The sequence below is a fragment of the Ranitomeya variabilis genome, chromosome 1 (assembly GCF_051348905.1).
Source record: "Ranitomeya variabilis isolate aRanVar5 chromosome 1, aRanVar5.hap1, whole genome shotgun sequence".
Taxonomy (NCBI): domain Eukaryota; kingdom Metazoa; phylum Chordata; class Amphibia; order Anura; family Dendrobatidae; genus Ranitomeya; species Ranitomeya variabilis.
In genome coordinates, this window is record NC_135232.1 from 69,202,306 (window position 1) to 69,218,069 (window position 15,764).

A 15,764-nucleotide genomic window follows, 5' to 3' on the forward strand; every position below is an offset into this window, starting at 1 on the left:
CTGCTCTATAATCATATATACTCATATACTCACAGCTAATATATACATTATAATCAATGGTTTAAAATGGCTGACAAACTCATATAAGCCAGACAGACTTAGTTAATAGAAGAGAACAAAGGAAGCTTTCTCAAATATATAAAAGCGATAAATTTATTAGTTACAAAAAACACTCATACAAAAAAGACCAATAAAATAGACATGATACAAAAACACATGAACACGTTATCTGTAAATACCCGTGTACAGAACACAAGAGTGTAAAGAAAGACACCAGGATTAATAGAGGAGCGTACCACATAAACCATTAGCTGTACATGTTCTTAATGTGGACCATAACTAAGGTGCTACCAAGCCAAAATCTCCATGTGTAACTATGAATAAAATACTATGTCTATCACCCTCTGTGTGTCCTATGCCATATGGACACGAGTGGTGAAAGAGCTATAGACCATGCGTTATGTGCACCCTAAGGTCCTAGACACAAAAACCTTGTGGACCCTGGAAACGCTAGTGGTCCTGAAACAACGGTTATCATATTGAACACATGGGAGGCTGGTCTCACCTGGTATGCGGACGCTCCAGCACGCACCCCGACGCACGTTTCGCTACCTGTAAGTACTTGCTTTATCAAGGGGAATAGTGTGGATTGAGAATGGTTTTCAGGACCTTATATCGTCCTGACAACGGTCATGTGACCATCATGTGATGGTAACCACCCCCCGGCCGTGTTGGACGGCGCACGCCCACATCACTGCAGTCATCTCCCCGCCCCCGCCCGGACCTGCCCAGCCACACATAGGAGCAGGCACCGATAGGTCCCGATCCCATGCGCAGATGGGCGCCGCCGGACGAGAGCGGGTGACCGACCCCAGTAACACTGTTAGTGCGCACCACGGCCAGGGTGTATATAAGGTGACCATATGCTAGATAAAAACTAAAAAATACATGTGTGACACATAAATAAACGATAGAGGTTCTCCCATATAGCAGGGGGTCCAAACTTTTGCAAAAATTCTCCCAATATATTGGTATTGTCCGATCTTGTGTTCCAAATAACCATATAGATCTTTTGCTGCTTGTAGCATAAACGGGACTAAGTCATATTGCAGTATTCACTGCTCACTATGGAAGACACTTGCATCATGTAGAACTAAAAAATGTATCCATATGTGGCACATAAGTATACGGTGGAGGCTCTCCCATGCGACAGGGGGTCCAGACTTTTGCAATTGTTCTCCAATATGATGGTATTGTCCAATCTTATGTTCTCAAGTGACCATATAGATCTTATGCTGCTTGTAGCATATACGGAACTTAATCATATTGCTATATTCACTGCTCACTATGGAAAAACCTGCATCATGTGAAACAACAACAAATAAAAAAAGTGTGATTAAAACCAGACACAAAAACACATACAAATAAAATACAGGATGGTAAAGGGGAAAAACAATAATATATTGGATGGGGAGATAATTCTACAAAAATGCAGCGAAATTCAGGGATTCATTTAGCCCAGCCGGTTTCATAGTTCCCAATGTTACAATCCATCGCAATTCACGTTGCGCTAACAGCTTTTTAACATCCCCCCCTCTAATGCCAGTGTGTATGACATCTATACCTCTTACAAAAAAATTTTTTGGATTGCAATTATGTACCATACGGAAGTGCCTCGGTATTGTTTTGAGGGATGACACATCTTCTACTGTTGCCGCAGCCTCAATGTCACGCACGTGCTCTCTAATGCGTACTCTTAACTCCCTAGATGTTAACCCGATATATATAAGAGGGCAACCACAAGTAGCGTAGTAAATTACATTCTGTGTACTACACGAGATATACTCCCCTATTTTGTACTCTTTATGATCCACTGACGCAAAAGATGACGTTTGGCATGTATTACTGCATGCCAGACAGTGACCACATTTGAAAAATCCTTTTCTGGGTTGTGTGTTGCCAAAATACTTTTTAGTTGGGGCCACATAGTGGCTCCTGACCAATAGGTCTCCAAGATTTTTTGCGCGTCGGGAAGTCATAAGAGGTCTGTCTGACAGAAAGGGTCTCAGGGAGGATTCCGCCCCAAGCACAGGCCAGTATCTAGTCAATATGTCTCTCATGCTGTCCCACTCATGGTTATATGTCGAAATAAATCGTATGTTGTCATCCTTTTTCTTATGCTTTTTTTGATACAACAGAGAGGTGCGGGACACTGACTTGGCCTTATTATACCCGTGCTTAATGCACCTCCGACTATAACCTCGATGTTGAAACCGTTCTCTCAAGTCTGAAGCCTGCATTTCGAATCTCTGGTCTGTCGAGCAGATCCGCCGCATCCTCAGGAACTGTCCAACCGGGACGGCCCTTACTGTAGACTGGTTGTGCGCAGTCGTGGCGTGAATCAGTGAGTTGACAGACGTTTCTTTGCGAAAGACATCAGTCTGGATGGTGGATGTGTGGTCCACCTCCAGGCTAATGTCCAGAAAGTCAATTTTGGTCCTGTTATATTTGTATGTCAACTTGATGTTATAATCATTTCTATTCAGATCCGCCATGAACTCCTCCAGCTGCTGCACTGTCCCCCGCCAAAACATCAAGATGTCATCAATATAGCGTAACCAGCACAGCACATGGTCCGTGGCCCCCGACCCGGCGTCACCGAAAACCAACCTCTCCCAGAAACCCAAAAAGAGGTTAGCGTACGCCGGGGCACAGGCCGCGCCCATGGCTGCGCCGCGCTTTTGTTGATAAAACTGATCTTTAAAGGTGAAGAAGTTGTGCGTGAGGACAAAGTGCAGCAGCTCAAGAATGAGCTCACACAGGGGGCCGTCCAAGTTGGAGGTCCCGAGGAAGAAGCGGACCGCCCGAATACCATCATCATGGTTAATGCAGGTATACAAGGTTTCTACATCAGCTGTTACTAGAATAATATCACGACCCACAAAGGCACCGTCAACCCTCGTGAGGACATCCGTTGTGTCCTTAACATAAGAAGGTAAGGTCTCTACAATTGTTTTTAAATAATAATCAACAAATTTACAAATGGGGTCACACAGACCACCTATTCCTGACACGATCGGACGTCCCGGAGGATTGACGGCGTCCTTGTGCACCTTTGGGAGTAAGTAAAAGGTAGGTATCTTTGGGAATTTGACACTGAGGCCCTCAAAAACTTTTTTGTCAATGACCCCCGAATCTAAAGCTCTCAGTAAGATTTTTTGGAGTCGTGCAGAGAAGGACACCACTGGGTTATATCCTATTTTTGTATACACATCATTATTACGTAACTGTCGATAGGCCTCCCGTTCATATTTGGCCACTGGCCAGATCACAATATTCCCTCCCTTGTCAGCCGCTTTAAATACAACATCATCCATGGATTGTAACTGGCGGATGCTATCTCTCTCTGCATGGGTCAAATTGTCGTACCGGCGGTAAGTAGACAGTTTCTTCAAATCATTGCTCACTAATTTAGTGAAAACATCTACCGCCGGGCAGAGTGACAAGGGAGGGAAACTTGTAGATCTGGGAAGAATATCTCTGGGGAACCTACCTTCCGTAGTTGGAATCTGTTCCTCCAATAATTCCTCCAAAATTCTTATGGTGTCTCTCTCTGCAGCACTCCAACCTTCCAGGTCATTACCACCTTTGCCAGACAGACTGTATGGGGGTTTTCCATCCAAAAGCGGAACAACATCAGATGTATTAAGTGCTGATCAGATGTCTCAACTCTGTCCTAGATGCAGAGAGCTCAATTTTAGTTGTTTAATCAGCAGTAGTGTTGAGCATTCCGATACCGCAAGTATCGGAATTCCGATACCGAGATCCGATACTTTTGTGGTATCGGGAATCGTATCAGAGCAACATTAATGTGTAAAATAAAGAATTAAAATAAAAAATATTAATATACTCACCTGTCCGGAGGCCCTTGCACCTTACCGCTGTTAACCGGCAGCTTCCGTTGCTTAAAATGAGCGCGTTTAGGGCCTTCCATGATGTCACGGCTTCTGATTGGTTGCGTGCCACTCATGTGACTGCCACGCGATCTATCACAAGCTGTGACGTCATTCTCAGGTCCTAAATTCCTAGAATTCGGAATTTAGGACCTGAGAATGACGTCACGGCTTGTGATTGGTCGCGTGGCGGTCACATGAGCGGTACGCAACCAATCAGAAGCCGTGACGTCATGGAAGGCCCTAAACGCGCTCATTTTAAGCAACGGAAGCTGCCGGTTAACAGCGGCAGGGTGCAAGGGCCTCCGGACAGGTGAGTATATCAATATTTTTTATTTTAATTCTTTATTTTACACATTCATATGGATCCCAGAGCCTGAAGGAGAGTTTCCTCTCCTTCAGACCCTTGGAACCATCAGGATACCTTCCGATACTTGGTGTCCCATTGACTTGTATTGGTATCGGGTATCGGTATCGGCGATATCGGATACTTTTCGGGTATCGGCCGATACTATCCGATACCGATACTTTCAAGTATCGGACGGTATCGCTCAACACTAATCAGCAGTCATATGTGCATTAATCACAATATTCCATATATGTTTAGATAACCAATGACAGAGGAGCTAGACAATATGGTAATTAACTAACCACCCCTAACAACCCCTAACCACTCCTTTCTATATGCAATTCTAAAACTATGTATGTACAATAAAGTATCAGTATTGATGGAATGTTCTGTAACAATGGTGTACAGTCCATTCTTGATGAGCGCTCAAAATACTCAGTCTTATTGGGATCGGCCGCAGCACACACAGGGATAAATTTATCCAAACCAAATTTCCATATCACCTTAAGGCTTCTTATGTTCTTCAAGACACCCATTCAAATTTGGTCCAGGCCAATTTCTTCCTCATGTCCAGACAGGACTTATAGACGGACAGAGTCCTCTAATCCACGTGCCTTCTCCACCATTTTCGTAGCAGATAAACACAGTCGCCACTCTATCGCACACCAGGGCCCCACAAGGGGAACCCCGATCGCAACCGCCAACCAACAAGAAACAGAAGTAGTCTCCCACCACTGCTGCCCGTCAGAAGGCTGAGAAGCGATACTCACCCAGAGAGAATGGTATCTCCCCTGCCAGGTAAGTATGAGTTGGGGCCCGCTGGCCCGACGAGCGCCCCTCCGACGCAGCTCCCCAACATCGCAGAGTCTCGGGCCCGAAAGGGAGGGGGCGGGGGTGGCGTTCGGTACAGACCGCACGGAGGCTCCTCGAGTGGGAGGCGCCGGTTGCTCCCGACGCCCAGTCCGACCCCCACAGGGCAGGCCGAGCTCAAGTCCAAAGCCGCCCAAGATGCACAGCAGCAGCCTGAGTCATTTGCATAGAGGAGCGTTGGCTCTGCCCCAGCCTCACGCTGCTGCGCTGGCCTGAGAACATGCTGTACACAGCTCCAGCTGCCGGCACCTTTTCGTGACTCATTCATCGCCGGTCAAGAGGATTCACGCTGGAGGGAGGCTCAAGGGCAGGAGGACCAAACCGCAGATAGCCACGCACCAGCGGCCCACTCACAGCTCCAGCTCCAGCCCGAAGGCTGCAAGATGGGGATGCTGCAGGTGCCCTCCCGTGAGCGGGCCTGCCTGCCCCTGCAGACAAGCCGAGCAAGCCATGTCGTCACCAAGTCAATGAGATGCAAATTAGTTGATCAATCCACACCAGCCAGGGGGGGCAAAAAGGGCAAAAGTGTCAAGGCAGCAACATGAAACAAAGCAAGAAAGCTGTGGCGACACAGAGAAGGTGGCATCCTTCCCCCACAAGGGGGAACCAAAGGCCACATCTGCCTGCTTTGAGCTTCTCCAAAGTCTCACTTTGGCTCAGCAGAGCATCTTTAGTGTTCTGTCTTTGACCATAGGAAATCAGGGGAAAGTGCGAACGCAGTCCCCCACTACCACAAATTATGCAGTCGAGTTTCCCGCATTTGGGGAAATCACACCCGGAGTGCAATGGATGAGCCTCACCCTGGGAGAACCTTTTTCCTCAGATTGGAACTCTCATTAACTCATGCATCATCTGCTCGTTCAATTAACAAGTTTCCTGATCATCATATGGAAAAATCTCCCATAAACAAAAAAAACAATCCCGATCACCAAAAATGAATCAAAATCCTACTTACAGTAATCGTTCCACTGGGAGTACTTCCAAAGTGTTTCTGCTGTTGTTTCACCGAGTCTCTTCTTATCTAATAGATAAACAAACATAAAACAACCTGGCAAGAAAAATGTTCTTACAGTCCAGTGGAGAGAGACACACCTTTTTAAAAATAACCAGGTTCCGAGAATCCCACAAAACTCCCTTATATATGGCAAAAATAATCCAACTCATCCTTCTCCTTTCCAAGTGATTAAAATCTTGACCTCTTAATATCCTTCTAAAATCAAAGCAATGGAACCCAACGAGAGCAATAAAAAAAGGGAAATTAGACTTACCGGTAATTCCATTTCCAGGTAGTCCCTCAGGACAGCACCATGGAGGACGTCCTTCCTTGACCTATAGCGGGACAGGATCACAGAGAGGTTAAAAGGACCCTCCCACCTCCACCCTCCAGTGTTCTTTCAAAGTACCACCGAAGGATGGAAATAAATGGTCTAAATGTGCCCTTACAAACACGTATGTAATAACCATTAAACTGCTTCATCTTAATTTCGATCCGTGGTGACCCGAAGGACGAATAATCTGCCGGTAGATTAATCCCGAACAATCCTAAAACGGAAACATAAGGGAGGGAACTGTGGGTGCTGTCCTGAGGGACTACCTGGAAATGGAATTACCGGTAAGTCTAATTTCCCTTTTTCCATTACGTCCCTCAGGACAACACCATGGAGAATACCAAAGAAACTCTCCCAGGGTGGGTACAGAAGCCCAGGAATCAAAGTCCCAGGCAAAAAACAGACTAAATATATACAGGATCTGAAAGATCAGAAAAAACAGATATCGAAAGAGTTCCGCAAAGAAAATCACCGTAGTGAGTGTCCAATATACATCTATAATGGCCAATTTCAGTATGAATGTGGTAAATGAAATAAGCATCAGGAGCAGAGAGTGAGATACAAACATTGTACTCCAATACCAATAATGAACCACAGCAAGTTATTTATTGTGATAGATACTTATAGACATCACAGCCCCAGAATAGGGTTAGAAAACGTTATTGCCCAGCAAAATATGGTGAAAGTCACAGCCACCACACAATGAGGACTGTACCGACCAATAATAAGCTGCATGTGCTTATAACCCAGGACTGTTCCTTCTTCGGACCTTCTGGGCTCAGGTTAAACCTTGGTTACAGACCAGCTTACTGTACTACAAGGAGACCTGCAGGACAGAGGCCCTGGACTGGGAAAGATCAAACCAATAACAGTTAGTACATGGATAATGGCACAGCATTGGGATGGACGCACATTACTCATCCAGGAGATCACGTCTATTCCAAATTCTTAGATGTCTAACCCCAAGAAGGGTTATATTTTATTGAAACTAAGGAATACGCCATCCGGCAGGTAATATCTCCTGCCATTACCAACGTCGGGCTTCTCATTAGAAGCCCTGAAAGAGAAACGTGGATCATCACTCCTGTTTTACTTGATGTTAGACACAGGGTGTCCGGACTGAATCAATGAAGGTGGTGGTAGAGCTAGTAAAAATCTTCTGACACTTGGAATTATTCGGAACTGCATTTATACGAGTCATTAGTCCAGACATTATAAGTACGTCAACTTATTTGTCCATATATGCATATTATGCACATACATATCCCAAGAGGCAATCTTCTCAGGAATCTTTATACACCCAGACTGCCATTGTGGGAGTAACCATATTCCATGGCTAGAGAAAAAGTAGGTTTCTTCCTCATTACGGAGGGAGATTATCTACTGTGAGGCAGTGATACTATGGGGTCTTAACAGTAAGAGCCCTGGACACAGTTTCATTTATCTTAGGAGCCGAGACTGCTGTAAAAGCCGCGAGTATGGGATCCTCTGCCACACGACACAGTGCTGCTGCTTCACCACAAGGTACAAAAGGCAGTGCTGATGTCCCTGGAAAACAAACCGCAACAGACTTATGGGACAAGAAACTGTCTATCTGATTGCCGAATGTGGAGTTTGGGAAGGATTAATAATGACAATAAACTTCCATCCATATAGTGTTCACATATTCCGCAGCGCTTTACAGTTTGACAGTCTCAAACACAATGGTCATAAGTAAAAACCATATAATAATTAAAGCAAAATAAACCCACCTTGCTCCTGAGAGCTTACACTCTACAATGAGGCAGGGAAGATACAAAGTATAGGTGTGTATCAAGAAGGTTTTATTTACAATGATGGCACAGCCATCTTCAGGGGGGGGGGGGTGATAGATGGAGATAGTGAATGGGCTACACACACACAAACATAAAATGACTGATTAGGCAATGTGATAGGCCGCTCTGAACAAATGTGTCCTGAGGGTGCCCCCAAAACTATGCAAATTTTAGATAGTCCTAATATCTTAAGGCAATGCATTCCATGGCTGAAGGAGTCCCTTCTTTCAATTCGTGGGATTTTCTGCTCCCAGGACAGTAGTATGTCCTTTTTATAGGATGTACCAAAATGACGTATGTCATCTTTTAAAGCTAATTATGTAATAGACTTGCCTTTAGCACTCAAAGTAGAATCTACCTGAGAGATCTGTTCCAAACAGAAGAAATGCATATTTTACTAAGCCAATTCAAGCCTGTTTGCTTGACTTGTTGTAAAGAATGAAGTAGCAGAAGCTGGATCTGGGTCCAAAACACAAGGACTCCATATCCAGAGTTGAGGCCCAAGACAAAAATGTAAAGTGGTAGGCCGATGATACAATGTGTGGCCACACAACAAGGCACGAGACAGAAGGTCTGACCCAGTGGCTCACAGCCAGAGGCGAAAAAGGCACCAAACCCGACACTAATAATACCCCCTGAGGCAAAGGGCACCGAAACCCTATGATGCAATATGATGCATATAGGAACTATGAAGCAATATAATGCAATATGATGTCCAAAGGCACTATTAGTCTGATTCAATATGATGCACATAGGAATAATGAAGCAGTATGATGCATGAAGTAACTATGAAGCGCTATGGTGCATATAGGAACAATGAAGCACTCAGTGCTTCATAATGCCTTTGATGCATATAGGAGCTATGAAGCAATATGCTGTAATATAATGCATAATGATGCATATATGAACCTTGAAGCAATGTGATGCATAAAGGCAATATGAGTACTATGATGCATATAGGAACCATGAAGCAATATGATACATGAAGTCACTCTGAAGTGCTATGATGCATATAGGAACCATGAAGCATTATGATGCAATAAGATGCAGAAAGGCAATATGAAGCACTCGATGCATAACGGAACCATGATGCAATATGATGCACAAAGTCAATATGAAGCACTATGATACATATAGGAATAATGAAGCATTATGATGCATATAGGAACCATGAAGTAATACAATGCAATATGATACATAAAGCAACTTATGAAGCGCTATGATGCATATGGGAACTATGAAGCAATCTGATGCACAAAGGCAATATGAAACAGTATGATGCCACAGAGGCATTCAATATGATGCATAGAGGCACTATGATGCAGTATCATGCACAGAGGCACTCAATATGATGCATGGAGGTACTATGATGCAGTATGATGCATGGAGGCACTCAATATGATACATAGAGGCACTATGATGCAGTATCATGCACAGAGGCACTCAATATGATGCATAGAGGTACAATGATGTAGTATCATGCACAGAGGCACTCTATATGATGCATGGAGGTACTATGATGCACGCAATATGATGCATAAGCAGTATGATGCAGTATTATGCACGGAGGCACTCAATATAATGCATAGAGGCACTATCATGCAGTATTATTCATGGAGGCACTCAATATGATGCATAGAGGTACTATTATGCAGTATTATGCACGGAGGCACTCAATATGATGCATAGAGGCACTATGATGCAGTATTATGCACGGAGGCACTCAATATGATGCATAGAAGCACTATGATGCAGTATTATGCACGGAGGCACTCAATATAATGCATAGAGGCGCTATGATGCAGTATTATGCACGGAGGCACTCAATATAATGCATAGAGGCGCTATGATGCAGTATTGTGCACGGAGGCACTCAATCTGATGCATAGAAGCAGTATGACTTACACTTAAGCAAAAGAGCCATCTATCAGAGTTCCAGATAAATCTCCACTCTGAACAGTACATCTCATTTGTCAGACTGACTCCACCCGAAGGCTAATTCATGAGCAGCAGCTGGAGGGCAGTCTTCATGGAGACAATGTGCTGAATTAACACCTTGTGTCCTCCTATGGACGGAGTAGTTAGGTTGCAAAGAAAAGTGAAACACTTGCTTATTGAACCAGAAAATGGAAAGCATGCTTCCAAAAAGTCACACTGAAGCCCAATCATAAGGCTCTGTGCAGACAAGACCTGCAACTAACTGAAGTCCAGTCATGAGATGAAGCCTGGACATATGGCCCTACCATAGCCTAGAGGTCCAAGGCCTAGCTGTAAATGGGTTCCAGGTACAGCTTTGGCACAAAGGCATGAGACTAGAGTCAGCCCAGAGGCCCAGGCCATCAATGCAACATTAAACCATGCACTCACCTGTGCTGGCTCCATACCTGCTAGAAGATAGAATGAGCTGGTAATGCCGAGAGCCTATCATGGAAGGAAGCGGCGTCCTGTCAGGAATGCTGCATTACTGCCTGTGCCCCCTTCCGTGTTCCATCGAAGAACGCACGCCGATCCTATGTGCCGGCGCCCCTTTCTGATGTCATCAGAAACACAATGGACTTCACCACCACACAACTTTCGGGAGTTTTGTTTTGTTTTGCCGGACGGCGTCCAAGCAGAGAGCCCCCCACCAGGAGGAAGCGGCTCTACCCAGGAGCCCGTCCGCTCGACTGGTCTCTGGGGCTGAGGGACTCCCCACCGGGGAGTTTCCACCCTGGGCTACTTGACAGGGGGAAGGATTGGACCTGCCGCACGATCCCCCTAAGCCAATTGCACAGGCTGACTGTTGGCTGAGGAACCTCTCAAAGAGGAGTCGGACACGGTCCGTCTGACCAGGAAAAGGGGAGATTGAGACCCCCAAACTCTGAGTCCATCTGGTACAGCACTGGTAGCGGAGGGACGTCTACCCAGTTAGGTGTCAGCCACGGACCACTTGATAGCCTGTGGATTCTCTTCCCCCTATCTTCGCTCTAGGAGCAACCTCTCATACGTCCATCCCTGTAGGGACAGGAAAAAACACTGGAGGGTGGAGGTGGGAGGGTCCTTTTAACCTCTCTGTGATCCTGTCCCGCTATAGGTCAAGGAAGGATGTCCTCCATGGTGCTGTCCTGAGGGACGTAATGGAAAACCGGGTTAAAAGGGAAAAAAGTTTTTTTGCATTAGAACAGTCCCAAAAAATGTGCTGTATTGTCTCTGGATCCTTACATCCCTCCCTTGGATAAAAAAAAATTCTTGAACCCTTATCCCTCTCCCATTCAGAAAAGCTCATGTTGGCCAATATCCTTTTAATGCCATCCAAGTTACATCCTTTTGCTGATTGTTGATCCCTATAACAAAAAACAGCTTCCAAACTTGCCTTGATTGCGCAGTATTGCAGGATGGCACATCACATAATTATCTCTCCTTTAATCTCTTAACAATCTTTGTTTTATCAGGTCTATCTGTGGAGCTTAAACCAATTTGATCATAGAAGGACTTAAGTACTACATAAAAAGACGGAACCACAAACGCGATCGGCTTCCTCAAATCCTTCTCACACCAGCTCCATTTCTGAAGCAGCCATCCTGCCAAAAACCTGCACATGTCAGCAGCCTTACTTTTGCTCTGGGAAAGTCTATAAATATTCAATAAATAGTGCATCTTTAAAAACCTTTCTGTATTTGGAAAGTCACAGCCCCCCATTTCCACAGAAAGCATCACTTTTTCTCTCCTTAGTTTCTCCATCTTTGACCCCCCAAAAAAGGTAAACCGTTTCCTTGCAACTCTTAGTCCATAAACTCGCAGGCGGAAATATCAGAGCAGTATATAGCAGTAATGGAAGGATCACTGACTTCACAATAAGTACCTTCCCTCTCAGAGACAAGTTCCTTAATTTCCAGTAATTCAGTTTCTGTTCCATTTTATTTTCCAGGATCCTCAGGCTCTTCTTCCCTTTAAGTTCCTTTTCAAAAATAACACCGAGGACTTCTATATCTTCTGTTCTTTCTACTCCCACCACACTGACATCCACCTGCCTCCCAAAGTTGCAAAACTGACACTTACTCCAGTTTACAGCCATTCCAGCCACACAGCAAAAAATTCTTACATGAAGATTTATCCTATTAAGCTCAGCTTGTGAACCACAAATAAAAGCAATGTCATCCATGTAACTTAATGATTTCACAGGACCCCCCATTCCTCCAGGGACAAAGGCACCAACCACACACTTATCGACTTGTACACTTTTTAAAAGAGCTTCAACCACACAAATAAAAAGAATTGGTGATGAAGGGCACCCTTGCCTAACGCCAGATAGAATATTAAAACTAGAACTCACGTGACCATTAATTAAGATCTGACTACTAACTCCACAATAAAAAGACTTAATAATGTTCAATAATTTAATGGGGATCCCAAGGTGTCTAAGTGCAGCAAATAAAAATCTGTGTGAAACTTTATCAAAAGCTTTTTCCAGGTCAACTGACTGTACAAGAAGGGGGTTCTTATTAAAATTAGCGTAATAAATTAAGTCCCTTAAAAGCAACAAGTTGTCCGATATTCTCCTACCTGGCACTGCACATGCTTGGTATTCACCCATCATGTCCATTATTACTTCACTCAATCTACTTGCTACAATTTTGGAAATAAGCTTGTAATCACAATTGAGCAAAGTTATTGGTCTCCATTTTTTAATTTCTCTCACATCACCCTTCTTATGTATCAAAGTGACAATCCCTCTACGCATAGTCAGACAGAACCGCATGAGTAAAAACATATTCCACCACCCGATAAAATTCCACACCTAAAATGTCCCAAAATACTACATAAAATTCCACAGGAAGGCCATCACAGCCCAGGCGTCTTTCCTTTCGCCAGTCCATCCACAGCACGCCTCACTTCGTCCTTTCTGAGCCCATCACTTAGGCTGGTTTCACACTTGCGTTTTGATCTGCATGTGTTTTTGAAAAAACGCATGTGGTGAAAAAACGCATGTAATCGCGGCAAAACGCCGCGTTTTTTAGACGCATGCGTTTTTGTTTTTTTGTTTTTTTTTCCATGAAAAAATCAACTAGAAAATCCACTAATAGTAGAATTAGCTAGGGTTAGGGGTAGCTTTTTATTAGAAGAATGTCCTGGTCACCCTAACCCTACCCCTAACCCCTAAATGTAACTGAAATACGTGGCACTGAAATACGTGGCACTGAAATACGTGGCACTGAAATACGTGGCACTGAAATACGTGGCACTGAAATACGTGGCACTGAAATACGTGGCACTGAAATACGTGGCACTGAAATACGTGATACGTGGCACTGAAATACGTGGCACTGAAATACGTGGCACTGAAATACGTGGCACTGAAATATGTGGCACTGAAATATGTGGCACTGAAATACGTGGCACTGAAATAAGTGATACGTGGCACTTAAATACGTGGCACTTAAATATGTGGCACTATGACTGTCAGAAAATGTTCATTAAACGGTTAGGGGTGAGGTTAGGGGTAGGGTTAGGGTTTGGATCCCTTTATCACCTTGATGGTGGTGGGTGGCTTTTCAGTCTGTTTTCTGGGTTTTTTCTATAAAAACGCATGCGTTTTTAACGCAAACAAACGCATGTGCTTAAAAACGCATGCGTTTACATAGACCGCAATGCATTTTTTTGCCGCGAAAAAACGCATGCGTTTTTAATGTTAAGTATAGGAAAAAAACGCATGTGTTTTTTTGCGTTGCGTTTTTGTAAGCTGCGTTTTAGCGCAAAAAAAAAGTGTGAAACCACCCTTAGAAAAGACACTTTTTCCTCAGGAATATTATTAGTCAAAATATTGCAATAATCATTGATTTCTGCGTCACTGGCTCTGCTGTCATTCGAAAAAAGGGTTTTATAAAAAGAATGAATACCATTAATCATTTCCTCCCCAGACTTCTCACCTGCAGGAGTAAAAACAGACTTAAAAACCCCTTTAGGCTTAAAACATTTCTTAAAAAAATATCTTGTACATTGCTCATCTTCTTCCATATGCTGTATTTTTGCTTTAAAGACAATAGATTTCCCTTTTTCAATTAATGTTTTTTTAAAATCCTCCTTCAAATCAGCAATCTCATTATCCACCTCCATCCCAGCTCTTTTAAACTTATAGAGCGCTTCCATCTTGGAAATTATTGCTTCCTCTTGATCTCTTTTTGCTTTTGCCCTTTTAAAACACACCCCTTTAAAATAATATGCAAATTTTTCCTTAGCCCAATCCCACCATTCCAGCAGATTTTTAAAACTGTGTTGTTCAGACACTCAGGATGTAAACACGTTTTTAAAACCACTTCTCACCTCCTCTTCTTCCAGCAGGCTTACGTTTAGCTTCCAGAGCCCCTTGCCGAAAGCAAGGGACTCAACAATACACAGATCCACCATTACCATCTTATGATCAGAAAAGCCGGATTACTTACCGGTAATGCTCTTTTAATGAGTCCACGACAGCACCCCACATGAGAGAGAGGGATCCACCCATAGGAATAGGAAACCTACAGAATAAAAGGACCCCACATGAGAGATTTTTAGAGAGTCATTATCTGGGTGGGATTACTGTACCAAGAACAGCTCTACCAAAGGTTAGATCAGAAGATGTAGATAGATCAAGTCTATAATGGTTGTAGAAGGTAGGTGCAGACCAAGTTGCGGCCTTACATATCAAATGAATTGGTACATCCGCCTGTTCCGCCCAGGAGGAAGCCATGGCTCGTGTTGAATGTGCGTTTATCCCCGCTGGAGGAATTTCGCCCTTTGACATATAGGCCAAACAGATTGCTTCTCTGATCCGTTGAGATATTGTAGCTCTTGTAACCCCATGTCCTTTCTTGCGACCCTGAAAGGAGACAAACAGAGCCCTACTCTGCCTCCATGTCTGAGACCTCTCTATGTAAGTCAGGATGGCTCTTCTGACATCTAAGGTGTGGAACTTATGATGTTCTGGGATTTCAGGGTAATCAAAAAAGGAAGGGAGAAAAATTTCCTGAGATCTGTGATAGGTGGATGCCACCTTAGGGAGGTGAGGGATCAGATTTTAGGACTATTCGATCTTGAAATACTAGCAAGAAAGGTGGGTCTACTGATAGGGCCTGGATGTCACTAACCCTCCTAGCTGAGGTCAGGGCTACCAATAGAGCTACTTTATATGTCAGAACATTTAGAGGTATGGAATCTAACGGTTCAAACGGGGAGCCAGTTAAGGACTCTAGTACTAAATTTAAATCCCACAGAGGTAGACGGGGAATATGGACCGGATTAATTCATTCACAAGACTTTATAAATCTGGAGACCCATCTATCAGCTGCTATATTACATCCATATAGGGCTCTTAATGCTGAGACCTGAACTCTTAAGGTGTTTACCGATAATCCTAATTCTCTACCTTTTTGTAGGAACTCTAGAATAGGTGTCACCGGAACTTGCTTAGTGAACGGTATTGTATAAAAGTTTA